General features: G+C 38.5%; 1 protein-coding gene across 9 annotated transcripts in view; it reads right to left on the bottom strand.

Moving 5' to 3' along the window:
• LOC124369951 overlaps nucleotides 1–20,682 on the bottom strand; it is a 197,609-nt gene that overhangs the window by 98,739 nt on the left and 78,188 nt on the right. The gene's annotated exons all lie outside the window — the stretch shown is intronic.

Raw genomic sequence — 20,682 nt, 5'->3', positions numbered from 1 at the left:
TTACGAGAGGCGATAGGCGGAGTCGAAGGAAGCCGAAGTAATGAAGCACGTTGTGTAACAGCTGTTCTGAGAGAACAGGTCTGCCTGCACTCTTATCTCGGCAGCGCCGCGCACCTTCTCCACGCACTGATAACAGTATGCTCCTAAAAAGAGGAGTTAATCCAATGCGTGTACTCTTATCTCGGCAGCGCCACGCGCCTTCTCCACGCACTGATAACCGCATGCTCCTAAAAAAGAGGAGTTAATCTAATGCCTGCACCCTTATCTCAGCAGCGCCGCGCGCCTTCTCCACGCTCTGATAACAGTACGCTCCTAAAAATGAGGAGTTAATCCAATGCCTACACTCTTATCTCGGAAGCGCCGCGCATCTTCTCCACGCACTGATAACCGCATGCTCCTAAAAAAGAGGAGTTAATCCAATGCGTGTGCTCTTATCTCGGCAGCGCCACGCACCTTCTCCACGCACTGATAACAGTATGCTCCTAAAAAAGAGGAGTTAATCCAATGCGTGTACTCTTATCTCGGCAGCGCCGCGCACCGTCTCCACGCACTGATAACAGTATGCTCCTAAAAAAGAGTAGTTAATCCAATGCCTACACTCTTATCTCGGAAGCGCCGCGCACCTTCTCCACGCACTGATAACCGCATGCTCCTAAAAAAGAGGAGTTAATCCAATGCCTGCACTCTTATCTCGGCAGCGCCGCGCACCTTCTCCACGCTCTGATAACAGTATGCTCCAAAAACGAGGAGTTAATCCAATGCCTACACTCTTATCTCGGAAGCGCCGCGCACCTTCTCCACGCACTGATAACAGTATGCTCCTAAAAAAGAGGAGTTAATCCAATGCGTGTACTCTTATCTCGGCAGCGCCACGCGCCTTCTCCACGCACTGATAACCGCATGCTCCTAAAAAAGAGGGGTTAATCTAATGCCTGCACTCTTATCTCGGCAGCGCCGCGCATCTTCTCCACGCACTGATAACCGCATGCTCCTAAAAAAGAGGAGTTAATCCAATGCGTGTGCTCTTATCTCGGCAGCGCCGCGCACCTTCTCCACGCACTGATAACAGTATGCTACTAAAAAATAGGAGTTAATCCAATGCCTGCACTCTTATCTCGGAAGCGCCGCGCATCTTCTCCACGCACTGATAACCGCATGCTCCTAAAAAATAGGAGTTAATCCAATGCGTCTACTCTTATCTCGGCAGCGCCGCGCACCGTCTCCACGCACTGATAACAGTATGCTCCTAAAAAAGAGTAGTTAATCCAATGCCTGCACTTTTATCTCGGCAGCGCCGCGCACCTTCTCCACGCACTGATAACAGTATGCTCCTAAAAAAGAGGAGTTAATCCAATGCGTGTACTCTTTATCTCGGCAGCGCCGCGCACCTTCTCCACGCACTGATAACAGTATTCTTTTAAAAAAGAGGAGTTAATCCAATGCCTGCACTCTGAACTCGGCAGCGCCGCGCTTTCTCCACGCACTGATAACTGTATGCTCCTAAACACGAGGAGTTAATCCAATGCCTACACTCTTATCTCGGAAGCGCCGCGCACCTTCTCCACGCACTGATAACCGCATGCTCCTAAAAAAGAGGAGTTAATCTAATGCCTGCACTCTTATCTCGGCAGCGCCGCGCGCCTTCTCCACGCTCTGATAACCGCATGCTCCTAAAAATGAGGAGTTAATCCAATGCCTACACTCTTATCTCGGAAGCGCCGCGCATCTTCTCCACGCACTGATAACCGCATGCTCCTAAAAAAGAGGAGTTAATCCAATGCGTGTACTCTTATCTCGGCAGCGCCGCGCACCTTCTCCACGCATTGTTAACTGTATGCTCCTAAAAAACGAGGAGTTAATCCAATGCCTACACTCTTATCTCGGAAGTGCCGCGCACCGTTTCCACGCACTGATAACCGCATGCTCCTAAAAAATAGGAGTTAATCCAATGCCTGCACTCTTATCTCGGCAGCGCCACGCATCTTCTCCACGCACTGATAACAGTATGCTCCTAAAAAAGAGGAGTTAATCCAATGCGTGTACTCTTATCTCGGCAGCGCCGCGCATCTTCTCCACGCACTGATAACTGTATGCTCCTAAAAAACAGGAGTTAATCCAATGCGTGTGCTCTTATCTCGGCAGCGCCGCGCACCTTCTCCACGCACTGATAACAGTATGCTACTAAAAAAGAGGAGTTAATCCAATGCCTGCACTCTTATCTCGGAAGCGCCGCGCATCTTCTCCACGCACTGATAACCGCATGCTCCTAAAAAAGAGGAGTTAATCCAATGCGTGTACTCTTATCTCGGCAGCGCCGCGCATCTTCTCCACGCACTGATAACTGTATGCTCCTAAAAAACAGGTGTTAATCCAATGCGTGTGCTCTTATCTCGGCAGCGCCGCGCACCTTCTCCACGCACTGATAACAGTATGCTCCTAAAAAAGAGGAGTTAATCCAATGCCTGCACTCTTATCTCGGAAGCGCCGCGCATCTTCTCCACGCACTGATAACCGCATGCTCCTAAAAAGAGGAGTTAATCCAATGCGTGTACTCTTATCTCGGCAGCGCCGCGCACCGTCTTCACGCACTGATAACAATATCCTCCTCAGATAGAGGAGTTAATCCGAATACCTTTTATTATTAAAAAAGATATGATTTTAAGGCTGTTAGTCCAGTGAACACGTTCCGTAAACTCATTCATAAGCAAATACGAGGGCTATCCAGAAAGTAGATTATAAATAATATACTGTTTTTCAACATACAAATTTAGGCTCTTTTATTACGCGGGAAATTAGATTTTGAAATTCCAGCGTTATAAAATTCTGCCGCCTGAGTCTTTAAACAGGACACACCCTCCCGCAGTTCATCGACGTCTACCCACTCCATAGACTGTAATTTGGTTTCGCAATTCACGTGTTTTACCCAAGGCTCGTCTCCTGTACTGATTCGACCGAGCAGCGAGTCACCATATTTTTCGTAAGTTTTCAAAAATGCCAATGAAGCAGCCGTATACTGATTTTTATGGGTTTCTGTTAAGATTATCGGTATCCATTTGGCACAAAATTTATGGTAACCTAACGTCTGCGTAACAATTTCGTGTAACAAACTCTTTGGAATTTGAGGAAAGCTGAGTGAGAGTACTAGTACTTTAACTGCATATTCTGTACATCCATAAAGTACGCTTGGAAAGAAAAATAAAGCAACGTTATCAAAACTAGTACAGAAATTTCAGACGCGCTCCATTCCGTTCCTTTTTCTGTGACCTCTTGGAGGCTAGCGAGACTGTATACGAACCATGACCTCAACAACACATGTGGCATGACGTCATTGTACAGATGTTCCGCTCCAATCAATTCCAGTGTTCCCATCTCGGGTCCAGTCTCCCGCCAGCGCGGGCCGCCCCACATGCCGCTCTCGACAGATCGATACATACAATAGCGGCTCTTCTAGCCTTCCGATACAACTGTAATGATTTCCAATCTTCACAATAGCGGCTCTTCTAGCCTTCCGATACAACTGTAATGATTTCCAATCTTCACAATAGCGGCTCTTCTAGCCTTCCGATACAACTGTAATGATTTTCAATCTTCAACTATGAAGGATAACTATTTCTGACTAATTCATTATTATTGTTTTACTTTTTTTTTTACTTTTTTATTGTTTTATATTTTATATTTTTTAATATATTTTTGCTTTTTTCTGATTTTTATATAGTAATTGGTCTAAAAAGCTTTCAACCTAAAAAAGGAAGAACATATTTCTGTAGAAGTAGTCAATTACGGCAGTGGAAGTAATTTATGTGGTAAAAACCTTTCTGTGGCAGTCTTAGTATGAACCTACGTATACTAACTGATACTGTTCATATATTACTAAAATTATTTTATTTTTTAGTGTTCTGATGTTTTTTTATTGTTGTTTCTTTTTCTGTCTCTTTATGTATTATGTAGTACGCGCACAATGTATTACCATAACTCAGAGCCACGTACAGGATTTGTCCCACGTGGCTCTTTATTCTTATTGTAATGTGTGATTACAAAGAAATAAAGATTTTCTGATTCTGCATTTAACCTCTAGGTTTACGACGAAATGGATTTTTTGTATTCCACACAATTATTTTTATTGTGTTTTATTGAATCTCGTTATTGTAACTTATTGTTGAAAACCTACTAAAATATTATGTGTGGGTGCTAGATACATTTGAACGTGTGAAAAGTTTTATGAATCTACTCCTGACACGATTTCAATTCAATGGCATTTCTGCTACAAACTTTGGGTGGATGTTTCAAAAATTGTACGAAGCATTAAATGCGTGATTTCAATTTCATACTTCTGAAAAATGTTTACCTTCGCGATAGTTTCTTATAAAGCAAAGTCACATTGGTTAAGCAGATTTCTGTGAAAATCACAAGCGACATATTCTTAGGCAATATGGTGGTTATTTCTGGGTAGAGAATTTTGGTGATGGAATATGAAATTGGGGAAATGTTTACAGTGCATTTTTCAAGTGAATTTCTACTGGTGCTCAGAGCAAAATACAGAGAAAATTCCTCTAGTGTTCAGAACAAAAGAGAAATAGATTCTACTGGTGTTTAGCACAAAATATAAATACAATTCTACTGATGTTCAGAACAAAATACAGAGGAACTTCCACTGGTGTTCAGAACAAAATAAAGAGGAAATTCCACTAGTGTTTAGAACAAAAGAGCAGATAGATCTACTAAATGTTTATGAAAAAGAGAAAGAAAAGCAAGAACAATGGAAAGCAGCTCTTTTACAATTTCAAAATTACATAATCACGAAGGGACTCATGTTTAAGAGCAAAGTTACTTTTTGATAACATTTTTGTTTTTATAAACACATAAATCTTAACTCAAAATGACCATTAAAAATTGAATCGAATAATCTGTTTGGAGAACAGAACACGTTTTCGTGTAAACCAAACAATTGTAACACAGAATATTGTTTATGTTGTTATTACTGTAAATGCTGCAAACGTTCATCATCCAGATTTGTTCGAAGTTATTTATTTGATTGGTAAAATTGTGATGGTGTGTAAACCAAACAATTGTAACACAGAGTATTGTTTATGTTGTTATTACTGTAAATGCTGCAAACGTTCATCATCCAGATTTGTTCGAAGTTATTTATTTGATTGGTAAAATTGTGATGGTGTGTAAACCAAACAATTGTAACACAGAATATTGTTTATGTTGTTATTACTGTAAATGCTGCAAACGTTCATCATCCAGATTTGTCCGAAGTTATTTATTTGATTGGTAAAATTGTGATGGTGTGTAAACCAAACAATTGTAACACAGAATATTGTTTATGTTGTTATTACTGTAAATGCTGCAAACGTTCATCATCCAGATTTGTTCGAAGTTATTTATTTGATTGGTAAAATTGTGATGGTGTGTAAACCAAACAATTGTAACACAGAATATTGTTTATGTTGTTATTACTGTAAATGCTGCAAACGTTCATCATCCAGATTTGTCCGAAGTTATTTATTTGATTGGTAAAATTGTGATGGTGTGTAAACCAAACAATTGTAACACAGAATATTGTTTATGTTGTTATTACTGTAAATGCTGCAAACGTTCATCATCCAGATTTGTTCGAAGTTATTTATTTGATTGGTAAAATTGTGATGGTGTGTAAACCAAACAATTGTAACACAGAGTATTGTTTATGTTGTTATTACTGTAAATGCTGCAAACGTTCATCATCCAGATTTGTTCGAAGTTATTTATTTGATTGGTAAAATTGTGATGGTGTGTAAACCAAACATTGTAACACAGAGTATTGTTTATGTTGTTATTACTGTAAATGCTGCAAACGTTCATCATCCAGATTTGTTCGAAGTTATTTATTTGATTGGTAAAATTGTGATGGTGTGTAAACCAAACAATTGTAACACAGAATATTGTTTATGTTGTTATTACTGTAAATGCTGCAAACGTTCATCATCCAGATTTGTCCGAAGTTATTTATTTGATTGGTAAAATTGTGATGGTGTGTAAACCAAACAATTGTAACACAGAATATTGTTTATGTTGTTATTACTGTAAATGCTGCAAACGTTCATCATCCAGATTTGTCCGAAGTTATTTATTTGATTGGTAAAATTGTGATGGTGTGTAAACCAAACAATTGTAACACAGAATATTGTTTATGTTGTTATTACTGTAAATGCTGCAAACGTTCATCATCCAGATTTGTTCGAAGTTATTTATTTGATTGGTAAAATTGTGATGGTGTGTAAACCAAACAATTGTAACACAGAATATTGTTTATGTTGTTATTACTGTAAATGCTGCAAACGTTCATCATCCAGATTTGTCCGAAGTTATTTATTTGATTGGTAAAATTGTGATGGTGTGTAAACCAAACAATTGTAACACAGAATATTGTTTATGTTGTTATTACTGTAAATGCTGCAAACGTTCATCATCCAGATTTGTTCGAAGTTATTTATTTGATTGGTAAAATTGTGATGGTGTGTAAACCAAACAATTGTAACACAGAATATTGTTTATGTTGTTATTACTGTAAATGCTGCAAACGTTCATCATCCAGATTTGTCCGAAGTTATTTATTTGATTGGTAAAATTGTGATGGTGTGTAAACCAAACAATTGTAACACAGAATATTGTTTATGTTGTTATTACTGTAAATGCTGCAAACGTTCATCATCCAGATTTGTCCGAAGTTATTTATTTGATTGGTAAAATTGTGATGGTGTGTAAACCAAACAATTGTAACACAGAATATTGTTTATGTTGTTATTACTGTAAATGCTGCAAACGTTCATCATCCAGATTTGTTCGAAGTTATTTATTTGATTGGTAAAATTGTGATGGTGTGTAAACCAAACAATTGTAACACAGAATATTGTTTATGTTGTTATTACTGTAAATGCTGCAAACGTTCATCATCCAGATTTGTCCGAAGTTATTTATTTGATTGGTAAAATTGTGATGGTGTGTAAACCAAACAATTGTAACACAGAATATTGTTTATGTTGTTATTACTGTAAATGCTGCAAACGTTCATCATCCAGATTTGTTCGAAGTTATTTATTTGATTGGTAAAATTGTGATGGTGTGTAAACCAAACAATTGTAACACAGAGTATTGTTTATGTTGTTATTACTGTAAATGCTGCAAACGTTCATCATCCAGATTTGTTCGAAGTTATTTATTTGATTGGTAAAATTGTGATGGTGTGTAAACCAAACAGTTGTAACACAGAGTATTGTTTATGTTGTTATTACTGTAAATGCTGCAAACGTTCATCATCCAGATTTGTTCGAAGTTATTTATTTGATTGGTAAAATTGTGATGGTGTGTAAACCAAACAATTGTAACACAGAGTATTGTTTATGTTGTTATTACTGTAAATGCTGCAAACGTTCATCATCCAGATTTGTTCGAAGTTATTTATTTGATTGGTAAAATTGTGATGGTGTGTAAACCAAACAGTTGTAACACAGAGTATTGTTTATGTTGTTATTACTGTAAATGCTGCAAACGTTCATCATCCAGATTTGTTCGAAGTTATTTATTTGATTGGTAAAATTGTGATGGTAAGTTGGCATTTTTTGTGGGAGCAAAGGACATAATTGGAGCGAAATCCAGGATAAAATTAATTCGAGGTTTGATTTGTTTCGTATTTTAATGTATCATTTATCGTTGTTGTTAACAAACAAATTGTAATTGTAGTCTAAATATTATTTTGAATTGGTTATTAAGTTGTTATGGGCCAGGTTAAATAATAATTGCACCAATTAAATAATCATTTCGGTCGGTGTGAATACCTTCTTTCTGTTGCCTATTTCTGTATTCATCTTCATAACTTGGGTTGGCTGAATAACTTCAAAAACACCGGGGGACAATGAGTTTTTATTTCTCAGTGCACCAATAAAACCGTAATTACGTAATAATATACACCAATATTCTTCATCCTTGCAAATCCATAAAATTATAATGTATAAGTAAGAAATGAGACGTCCGAGTTAAAATCTACTTAATTAGAATAGTTAATTGTAATTAATACTTACTCGATAAGGGAAACTACTAAGGTCGCGCTGTCTAGACGGACTACGCAATTATTTTGGCTTAGTGGCATTTTCCTGTTGGCCTCGGACAAGAACGTAGGCGATTCTGTAGTAGTAGCCTACTGAGAAGTATAGGCTGCAGGAAGCCTGCGCCTGCCGCCTCAGTATAGAGTTACAAGGGCACATTATGTACCACGGTCCGTGCACACTGTAGTCGGCAAGTCTTAGTCAGCTTTGTCACGGCACACGGCAAGGTTGGATCTCATTCAATCGCCGGGGACGAGGTTAAGGACTTCCCGCTGACATCGACGATCACGCGTCCGCCTGTGCGCTTCACCTCAAGAAAACGCTTCTCTCAAGAAGACGCTTCTCTAAAGAAAAAGCTTCTCTCAAGAAGACGCTTCTCTCAAGAAGACGCTTCTGTAAAGAAGAAGCTTCTCTCAAGAAGAAGCTTCTCTCAAGAAGACGCTTCTCTCAAGAAGACGCTTCTGTAAAGAAGAAGCTCCTCTCAAGAAGAAGCTCCTCTCAAGAAGAAGCTCCTCTCAAGAAGACGCTCCTCTCAAGAAGACGCTCCTCTCAAGAAGACGATCATCTCAAGAAGAAGCTTCACTCAAGAAGACGCTTCTCTCAAGAAGACGCTTCTCTCAAGAAGACGCTTCTCTCAAGAAGACGCTTCTCTCAAGAAGAAGCTTCTCTCAAGAAGACGCCTCTCTCAAGAAGACGCTTCTCTCAAGAAGACGCTTCTCTCAAGAAGACGCATCTCTCATTATTTCCGGATACGTTTTCCAAGTTAACATCACAGGGAAAATCTGATATTAAGTACTGGTTTTCCAAAAGTAACTGCGACCGAATCTTCTTCGACCTTTCAAAGGTATTTGGCACGGCGGACCACAGAACTTTGCACCAAAAATATTTTGACGATTCTTAGGCCACTTGATATTGTCTGGTATTCTTCCATTTCTCTAGGACAACTACCCGTGTACGTACAGAGCGTGTAAAATGTCTGGAAACGCCTATAATATGTTTTTTAACTATAGCAGGTAAAATTTACAATCTACGCAGAATGTTATAAGGGTTTCTCAACTACCTTCTTACGCTACTTTGGGGGGACGTGGGAAGTGTCATGGAAATCTTAAATGCAAGCAAAAAGTACTTATTATTAGAACATAATGTCACAAACCAAACTTCAAAAGCTTCATTCGTAACAACATTGCGACCGTCATTTGTTTACACAGTAAATATTTCAGGAATAACTCTGTCAGAAATTAGAGCACTTTCAGAATTGGAATTAATGAGGTTCGTAAAAATGTATAATGTTGAATTTCGGTTTTAGAAGGAACATAAGGGAATATGTTACAGAATGCGGAATATGTTAAAAATGCAGGTTATTACACCTGCAGTTTTATCTGCTAAGGTGTAGACAATTTTAATGTGTTTGCAGACATTTTACACGTCCTGTATATTATCTATAACAACGGAATAACAAGCAGTGATGCGTTGGGTAGAGGGCAATAACACTTAGCGAGTCGCTAGAGCCCGTGTCCGTAGTCTGGACTGCGTCAGCGCCAGCAAGAGCTGCGTCACGACCAAGCAACGGTCTTCTTTTTCTTCTTTAGTCAACTGGTGACCCAGTAGCGTATATGCACAATTATTTCGGGGGGGAGGGGGCTGGATAGGCTCTTTCCCCGGGAAATTGTTGAGATTTAAGATTTCATGGATTTGATCAGCTAAAAAAAACTACTGAGTGCAATTTTAATTGTTGTCTCAAAATTTCAGATGGGGAGGGGTTTGAGCCCCCGGAGCCCCCCCCCATATTTTTAGGCGTTAAATGTGAACTAGTAATGTGATCACACAAGTTAAGTGTCTAAACTATGCTTTAATATGTTTGTCATAAAAATCACATTGACAAATTCTAAATTCATTAATACATTTAACGACCCCAAAGTAAGCAAATAATAAAATTACCTACATATAATATTGTTCATGTAAAAACATTGCCAAATATAATACAATTTTACTTTTTAATATATGTGTAGTCTAGGATACGACAAAACATTATTAAACAATTTGTGGCAGATTTACAGTTCTCTCGGTTTGAATTATGATGAAAACAGACTTAACAAGCAAGTGAAAATACAGTTTTTGAGAGTACTAGTTTACAGCGCGGTGGATGTAATATTTTAATATGCATTACATTACACACTGCCTCTGCGTGGTCTCTCTTCTTGGAGGCACACATTTATGTATGTAAGAGACTCTAATTAATTTTATTTCAAGGTACGATTGCTTACAATCTTTTACATAAATCAAGTGATATTTATTGTTACCACATATAAGGTAATATAAATCTAGACAACTTTTATTTTTTTTTACTTTAATGCACTTTTTAATGTTTAATACCCTATAAGAAACTGCTTGTCAACATAAAGCCTGAAAGAGTTAAAATATCGGATTTTAGGTCCTCGGCACAAATTATAGAGAAGAGCACATAGACGAGTGTAAGAGTTACAATATCTTATTGTAGATCCTCGTCACAAATATCAGTCGGAGAAGTACATAGACGAGTGTAAGAGTTACAATATCGGATTGTAGATCCTCGTCACAAATATCAGTCGGAGGAGTACATAGACGAGTGTAAGAGTTACAATATCGGATTGTAGATCCTCGTCACAAATATCAGTCGGAGGAGTACATAGACGAGTGTAAGAGTTACAATATCGGATTGTAGATCCTCGTCACAAATATCAGTCGGAGAAGTACATAGACGAGTGTAAGAGTTACAATATCTTATTGTAGATCCTCGTCACAAATATCAATCGGAGGAGTACATAGACGAGTGTAAGAGTTACAATATCTTACTGTAGATCCTCGTCACAAATATCAATCGGAGGAGTACATAGACGAGTGTAAGAGTAACAATATCGGATTGTAGATCCTCGGCAAAACGTTTAGGTAGAGGATTACATAGACGAGTGTAAGAATTACAATATCGGATTGTAGATCCTAGGCACAAAGATAAGTTAGAGGAGTACATAGACGAGTGTAATAGTTACAATATCGGATTGTAGATCCTTGGCACAAAGTTTAGGTAGAGGAGTACAAAGACGAGTGTAAGAGTAACAATATCGGATTGTAGATCCTCCGCACAAAGTTTAGGTAGAGGAGTACATATCCGAGTGTTAGAGTTAAAATATCTAATTGCAGATCCTCGATACAAATATCAGTCGGAGGAGAAGATAGACGAGTGTACGAGTTAAACATCGGATTGTAGATCCTTGACACAAAGTTTAAGTAAAGGAGTACATAGAAGAGTGTAAGAGTTAAAATATCGAATTGTAGATCCTCGGCACAAAGTTAAGGTAGAGGAGTACATAGACGAGTTGAAATCACCAATTACATATTCTCACCACACATGTACGGCAGGATAGTAAATAAACTGGAGTGAAAGAGTTAAAATCTCGGATATCAGATTCCCACCACATATGTCAGGCACAGGAGTTTATAGACTCGGGTGAAAGAGTTCAGTGAATCATCGATGATTTCAAACACCTCCCGCGACTTCCGCAAGCCGACGGCTGAGATAAAGCCAACAGGAACCTACAACACTCCTCGACAGGCGATAAAGCAGCCGACACCGTCAAACATGTCCGAGACAAGAGTGGCTGTTGCAACATCAGGATCTCGCAACTATCGACGAACAACAAACAGTCCCACAGCCGTATATCTGCCAGCCTTAATTAACAGCCTGTATATCAACACAGGTCCGCGGCACCCTGACTCTGGAATATCGCCGGTCACGCCTTATCGTTTATCTCGATATATTCCCAACCATCGGATACTCAAAGCCGTGATGATCCGGTTATGTAACTTACCTCTCCACGGCGAGGTTTCTGTTATGAACCTGAGGGAGGAGGTAAAGCTTTAAAACACATAGCACACGTCTTTCGAATAAGTTTTATGCATTTACGACGAATGACAATAATTTTACAACGAAATGGTAAAATGAGAGTATTATAGATTAAAATATAACTAATCAACATCTTATTACACCAATATCTTATCAGTTGCGAGATAACCGAGTCAAGCAAAGCCGAGAGTGGTTGCTGCTTGGATGGGTGACCGCTGAGTGATCCTGTCCTTGCAAGCAGCCCGCCTGTCCGGTCATTGGTGGTGGTTCGGAAATTACCTATGTGCCTTTGGTCCCCAAGTTGTGTTAGAGAGGGCTTCCTAGCCCTAACTTCGCCTGGTAAAATAAGACATCCTTTACCTTCTTTTATTACTGCAATTGGCTAGAAAAATTGCAATTAGTTATTTCTCTTATTTTTCAGGATCAGAACTTCAACCATATGAGACTGAAACATATGGAAACTGGACCATATGAAACTGGACCATATGAGACTGGACCATATTAGACTGGACCAACTCTGAATATAAAAATAAGTTCATAGATAACTTTATGAGGACCATGGATGATTTGAAAGGATAGCAGGATTGTAGTGAGGATTAATTTCTCATATTAACGCGTTACCACTAGAAACGAAAGCCGGAATGACGTGGCTGCTGCAAATTTCAACAGGGCGCAGTGTGGCGTTTGTGTTCATCGTTTTATCCACGACTGTAGTGTACAGCATTATTCCAAATATATGTACAAAACTATTATTTACGCTATACTATTCGCAATCCTTAAAGGACAACAAATCTCAAACTGTGGGAACGAGCGTTTGAAGGTCAAGGAATGTCACATAATGCTACGATTCCAGAAATCTGATTTTTAAATATTCGTGTAAACCATTTTTGTTGGAATTACAGTTTCAACAAATTTCAATACGATCTTGTGAAAATTAATTTTCGATCTTGTTGCCGTCAACTGAAAAAAGGTATTTATTACTTCACATTAATTTACATATTAACATTAAACACATACCTTGTTCAAACAGAAGTCATTACGGTACAATAGTTTCGAATTCTAGAGAGCGATCTTATGGCGTCAATAAGTATTAAAAGCGAGGATTATCCATCTGGAGTTGTCAGAGTTTAACATTTACATACACAACACTAAACACAACGTATAAATAAATTGATAACGGAACACACAACATGTGATAGGCATATCACACACGAATAGTCAACACGGGTCAACATCGCTGCCGACAGAAGACAGGACAACTGAAACGATAATTTATCTTAGTGTTAATATTCTGTTAATTTTACTTAAGAATGCTTTTACGCCCTCAATAAAAAACTTTTTCTACGGAAAATTGTTATTTTGATCTAATCAAATGACAATACTTTTGAGAACCAACATTGATCAACAATTAGTCAAGTAAGATGGATCCTGACTAGCTTTAAATCTGTGCGAATTCTTAAATTTAACGCTACCAAGGATTTATATAGTTTAAAAGATTACGGACTTAGAGAATGCTGTATTAAATGAAAGCAAGGGGCTGGAAATAATGTATCCACAAGCTTTCATTTAAAAATATTTTAGTTCCGCCTCATTTAAGCTGTTTTGATATTTAAGGCTGTCATTTAAAACCAAATTGTTCAATGGCACGTGGCGTAATAGTGGTATTGAAACGTTTATGTTACAGTTAAACCGTCGTATACATGTTATAAATTCATTCATTCAGTAAAGAATGTTTATAAAAAAGAATAGCTAAAATGTGAGGAATCTATTTGACCTGTTGTACCATACAAAAAAACGCAAATTCTTCCAAATCTTATGAATTCATTTGGATTATAATACAATCATCAATAGAAAATACCACTGTTTTTAAAAATTGTAAGAAGTAAAATTCATCGGCTTTAAAAACTGTATTAGCATTTTGCAGCAGCATCGAATCTTTTACGTGAGTTTAGCCTAACAGCAACCGTTGGTACAGAACAGTATACCACTAGAGACTGTGACTGGTTTTTGCAGCTTTTGCAGTGTATTTACACCTTTTGACTGGTTTACGGCAGAAGTTGCAGTTTACTTACATCTGTTGACTCGTTTAGATTTTTTACCATATGTTGGTTCACTGAATATGCACAAGGACGAAATATTCCAAGAATTTAACCAAGTTAACAATTTTTCGACCCGGCATAAATCAACAAGTTTAGGTCATAGTCACAGTACCGACATCATAATAATAAGCTCAAGAACTGAAATTAAAATGTTTACTAAAATTAGTTATAAAGTATATATAAATAAATTAAATAAAATTAATATTGTCAGTCGCTCTTGACAAGAGCAAATGATCTGTTAACGTTACTATACAGCTGCACTATTGTTATATCCATTGTTTGTTGACATGACGGTTTCACACAATTCTATACAAAAACCATAACGTGTTGACGTTTGTGTACCAAGTGACAGCATTTTGGTACGATATATATGGATAGTTAAATTTAAGAATTTGAGCACTTTCAAGCCGAACAGATGTTGCCAATGTCTCTAATGTAAAATTGGCGTATATATAAAGGGGGGTGCTCAGGGGTTCAAGGCTCTCTCTGAAATGTTCAAAACCAAACATTAAAATTGCACCTAGTAGTTCGTTTAAGCTAGAACACATTTGATGCCTTAAATCTCAATAATTTTCCGGAGGAATATTGCAGACCTCCTGTTTTTTGGAGAGTAGTTGTTACTTCCAAAACCATCCAATGTGTCAGCCTCCCCCCCCCCCCCCCGAAATTTTGAAAGCCGGTGGTTTGCTTTAGCTAAAACACCTCTCAGGCATTAAAGCTCAATAATTCTTCCGGAGGAAGATTCCAGACCTCCTGTTTTTGGAGAGTATCTTGTACTTTCAAAATCATCCAGTCTGTCACCCCCCCCCTCCCTCCCACAGAAATAATGTTCTATATACGCCACTGTAATTACGAGTAAATCTACTGACTTTCTCTTTCTCGAATACTGTGTAGTCTCAAGACTTTTTCCTGACTTTGTCAAGAATAGTTCTTGACTGTAAAGAACTGACGCGTGAATACCGGCTCAGCTCGAGTGGAGAACACCTATCTAACCAGATAACGCTGTCAGCACTCGAGAAATGTCAGGTAAACACTATAATAAACGAACGACAGTTTACCGCACTTGAGATATGAAGTACGAGTACCTCTCACCGTGCATTTCGATTTCCTTAGTCTCGATAGCTTTGAATTTTAAAACCGGATGCATACGTATTGTGTATAGTGATCTCTATAAGGGGCGAGCATACACTAAAGGCCTGACAGTTTTATTTTACATAGTTTTAATGCACTATAATAATGATCATGAAACATGATGATGTCACCCTCCATTGTGGGTGACAGCTTGGTGGTGGGAGGGGTGAACTTCGCGGGAGCGCGATCTGTTTTACCGCCAATAACTCGAGAATAGTTAGAGATAAAAATGTGTAATTAAATCGATTTAATAGTTAAAACATATTTTCTTTCAAAAAGGTTATTATATAAAAAATCGTATCCTTAATAGTTTTTAGTCAAAAGTAGAATTTCTTTCGAGATACATTTTACCCCGATGCTTCTGAGTTTAATTAAGATTCAATATTTTATTTTCTTAAAATTAAATCGTTATTAGGACATGCGTGCCTTAAATACATTTTATTACCTATTACACATCAGTAACAGAACCATGTGACTCGTTAGGGTGTGGGAAAAGTGAACAAAGTACGCCGCGTGCCGTTTCAAGCAGGCTGTACGACTACAGTCTGGGAGCAGGGATAGAGGAGATACAGAAAAGTCTAACGTGATTGTTGTCTTGATTATTGTTGAATACACTATGGTGACTATAGAACACGATGTACCCAGTGGGGTCAACAACTTGGGGGTGTGGGGCTCGGCGAAGGACGCGATCTACTATGCAGGTTGTAACTCGAAAACCACTAAGACAAAACATTGCAATTAAAACGAAAGTTGGTTTACAGATAACGTCGTATATTTATTAGTTAATGTGGTAAATTTATAAGTTTCAATGATGTACTCAATATCAATCACATTTTTTAATTTACCAAAGTACCACGAGTTGTACGCGTGGAAAGCCTTGCACAGCTTCTGCAGTTATGGTGCTCACTTTTTTAGCTAATGAGGTTCACATGGTGACAATATTCGTGATTGCATTTCGCGACCGTGATATTATGCCTGAACCCACCAAGAACTGCACTCAAGACACCCAAATATTCCCCAAATCATAGTGCCCGACGAGAAGATGGCACGGAGATGACCACCATTGGACTCTGAGACAGGGTTATCTCGTTACTTGGTGACTTTCGCAGCGTACATATCACTTAACACAGGAACTTCTCTCACCTCCTGAATGCCAATGGCACAGATCTAGCCTATTTTACAAACCACACCGAGCTTAAACGTCAGTATCGTTGAACTGATCCTACACTGGACAAACTCGTACTCACTAAGTCGTTTGATGTTGCCATCGTGAATTCGCTGACAACTTTAATCACGTAAGTGCAAAGCTTGGTACATCATCCCTGGATCTACAGTCCTTACTTCATCTTCCTGTACGTTAGAAGACTACCGGTTCGGACGTGAACGAACTGATAACGGGCATAATCACGACCTGGAGTCCACCCGTGCAGTTAAGGGAGGTTATGAACTGTAAAATCCCCTACTTTCACTTTTAGATTCTTTGTGGGTTACTTTTCTTGGCCGTCACCAATAAAAGCGTTCCGAGTGAAAACCATTCGCTTCTCTATTCACCCGGGTCGGAACAGACTGAGGACGTCTAGTTTTACGAGCGGGCCCAAGCAATAAACCGAAGAGGGGTCGTTTGGGCCCACCCTCGCGTACATGTGTGGACATCCGTTGTTCGCAGTATTCATCACAGAAATCAAGTACCTCTTCACACGTTACCCCATCCCAGCATGAGCACAATTCACACACCGATGGCAAATCTTTTAGGACAGTTTTTGTTGGTTTACCATAAAACGTCATTATGTTCTACCATTACAGAACACTCATGCCTTTGTTCAAACTCTTCTTCTCTTTGTTCAAAATCTTCTTCGCGACATTGTTCATCTTATCTGTGATACCAATAAGAGGATAGCGCAATTTCGACCAAAGCGGAACTTCCTGAACTGGAGGAAAACGCGTTTGATCCATCAATACTCCCACCTCCGCCAAAACATTACTCTCAAAGAATTTGCCACAAACAGCTTATGTTCCAACAACTTATACCTCATATTACTGATGACAAACAACCGTTATCATACGAAGGATTTTGGAATGTAGGATTCCACTCAACTGAATTGGCGGAAATAACGTGTAAAGGACGTTTGAGGGATGGTTACCCTATATGAGGTTTATTACAGCCAAGAAAAGAAGGAGAAGAAACATTCTTTACCGTATCCTTTGTGGCTTCTGCAACACAAGTCACATCAGCCAAATCCGGATGTCCGCTTCGCAGGGCTATAAGACGAACGGGCTGCATCAAGAGTCATCCTATCGCTTCATCCTATCAAACGAAACTCTTCGAGAACGTAACCCATACTGGCAATGGCGCAGTGTAGCGGGTACAACGGTTATCGCAAGATAACCAGATCAAACAACGTCGGCGTGGCTGCTGCTTGGATGGGTACCCAGCCACTGGTGGAGGTTCCGAAGTCACCTTTACGCCGTTGTTCCCAGGTTAAGTGTTAGAGAGGGCTTATTAGCCCTAACTTCGCCTGGTAAAATAAGACAACTTTACTTTTTTTGCTAGCTTTGGAGCTTCTTGGGCGAAAATGTCTTCGTTTGTAATATCTAGGTGATATAAGCAGTACACATCTAGATCGATCCGAGTTGTAAAAACTATGTGACAGTTCTGCCACACACATTTCTCTAGACTGTTTACTCTCCAGAAAAAAACCGTTCGAATAATTTCAAAACTTCAATGGAGAGAGTCGTGCAGACCAGCATTGAGAAATCTGAAACTATTGACATTGTCCTGCCTCTACATTCTAGAGACGTCTCTGTTTTTCAGATAAAAACACGATCACATTAGAGGTAGTGACGTACAATCTTATGGCACCAGAGGCAGGGACAACTACCGAACTGGGAGACACAGGACGGTAGTAATGAGCGTTTGCCTTCTCAGGCAGGAGCACAGTTTATAAACAAACTGCCAGATTTGATAAACAGTGCCGCAATGCCCAAGGCATTTAAATCTCGTCTGAAAACCGCATTGATCTCAGAAGCTTTTTACAGACGAGTTCATGGTACACGTTTGGGTGACCACATGATTGGCTGACTGACGCTGGTGCTAGAGTGGGAAATTCGAATGAATGAGCAGTAGGATGGATGGAACAAATTTTATGTATGAAAGTAACCTAGATGTCATGTATGAATCCGAAATTTTAGCCCAATTTCACTCTTGAAAATTGCTATAACATGTACATGTTCAACAGTAATAACTTATTATTATTGAATTCAGTGAACTGAAAAACTTGTGTGGTAACGCGCACATAAGTTATTTTATATTTGGATTCTCATGCCCAAGAACTTATATATTATAAATATGTAAGTATAATTTTATAGTTGGCGGGTTACTTCTACTCAAATGCATTTTAAGCAGCAGAACAAAACATTCCTCTAGCATTTTGCATTGTGATTATTGCACACCATCAGTTTCGGAGGATTCTTGGAAATTTCCCAACATAGATATTGTAGGAACAACACGCGTTGCCAATTATATTAGGTAACTTAAGGAACAGTCATGATTGGTTAACCGTAATCTTCCGTTTCTGGTTTCCGTTGTTGACCAAATTTGTGAATTTGGTATAAACATTCAAGCAGTCTATATAAAAATGTAAAACATGTTTTATTTGACAAGGTAAAGTTACGGCTAAGAAGCCCTCTCTAACACTTAACTGATGTTATGTTTAAGCGAGGTGTAATTGGAGTAGATGTGTATCCTTCTCACCGATCAACAGCCATAGTTCAGGTTGCGGTCAATCAATTTTAAACTGTAATCGTTTGTGAGTAGGAACACTAAAATATAATGGCGCCACCAAGTTTAATGGCGCCACCAAGTTTAATGGCGCCACCAAGTTTAATGGCGCCACTAAGTTTAATAGAGCGATTAATATTTAGAAAACGTGCAAAGTCACTCACATTTTCATCCACACCCGTAACGGGGAACGCCTTGTGATAGAATGCTGTGGTCCTTACACTCGATGTGTACCAACCCACCGCTAATTATTTTTGGCGCCTATGGGCAGCATAAATGTGCCAAAATCAACTAGTAGATAATAAACGAGAGTACTTTTGCAGCATCGTTCGGACGCTCGTCTATTTCTGGTTTGCAAATCTATTTTGGCATCAGCTGGGCCCCGGAATAACCGACGTTTCGCCGCAAATACTTACACATCAAAGTTGCAATGCTTTATAGCTTAAGTGTGGACATAACCTTATACAAATGCTATTAACTTCTAAGGTTTCTAAGATATATGCTTGGTAGTATTGACAATGGTTCATTCACCACAACTTTCGTTTATTGTAGAACAGAGGCTACTCATCAAAACTGTAAATAAATTTCTAACTCGCATAAAGGTATCTGAAAAACAAACAGTTTTTGTTTTGTTTTGGTTACAAAACTTGTGTATGTAAAACGAACTAAGATTCTTTGTTTGAAGATGGAAGGATTGTGAAGGAAACAGCGTTTTCCGGATATTTGCCATCGTTTAGTGATACATGCAATCAGAAACACTACGTTTCGAGATCTGCAATCTGGTCTCTTCTTCAGGTGAATAACTGTCTAACACATGACTAAAATCTAGGTTAAAATAAACAAATCGTACCAGAGCGTTGTGGCACGCAAGTCAGGAATCAAAACAACCATGTGTGTCAACTCCATGCACACACAAACTATAAACATGCACTTAATAAACACAAAACATTAAATATTAAAATAAACTAAGATTGCATTGGATTGTCCAGCATAAAAGATTTTATGAGTGTATGGCATTGCCTTTCGCAAGTTTAGGGAATAATGTTCACAGTAATTTGGGACCTTTTCTCACTCTCTGATATGGACTACCCCCCCCCCCCACCTCATTACCTACACTACCCAACTTTCCTAACTACTCAGAAAATAATACTGTCATCCTTTCTGTGCTTTTAACCAAACTGGTAGTACTGCTTTGAAATTCTCCCTGAACTTATTAAACACCTAATTGAGAATTTAGACAACCAAACCCAACTTAAAGGTAACTGAGGGTTCTGCAACTTTACTCAGTGTTAAAAAACATTTACGTGAGTGATATGTTTTTGTGGATATGTTTCCTTTATAATTAAGTTGAACTTCTTAACACTGACCCTACAGCCTTCATTTAAATAAGTAATAAATTAATTGCATAATACCAGATTTTATTTTGTAGACCCGACCACCGGTTGTGGGATTGAAGCAAAAGTCAATAATACTTCGATAACTTAAAAGTTAGTACACTACCATAATCTAAGCACTGTCATTCTAACATTAAAATAAGGTTAATCAAATCATATCTTTTCTTATGCTCTCTAGAACCACATTCGTTTATTTTATCAATAAATTTGTTCCTTTTTGTGGTTTGGCGAGAATTTTCTAATCGTAATATCTATTTTGTTTTGTTACTCTTGGACAATACCAAAACATCCAGATTAAGAATAGGCCCATGGA

Source organism: Homalodisca vitripennis, chromosome X, assembly GCF_021130785.1.
Source record: "Homalodisca vitripennis isolate AUS2020 chromosome X, UT_GWSS_2.1, whole genome shotgun sequence".
Lineage (NCBI taxonomy): Eukaryota > Metazoa > Arthropoda > Insecta > Hemiptera > Cicadellidae > Homalodisca > Homalodisca vitripennis.
The sequence above is the reverse complement of the archived record's forward strand: the minus strand, read 5'-3'. Positions and strand labels throughout refer to the sequence as shown.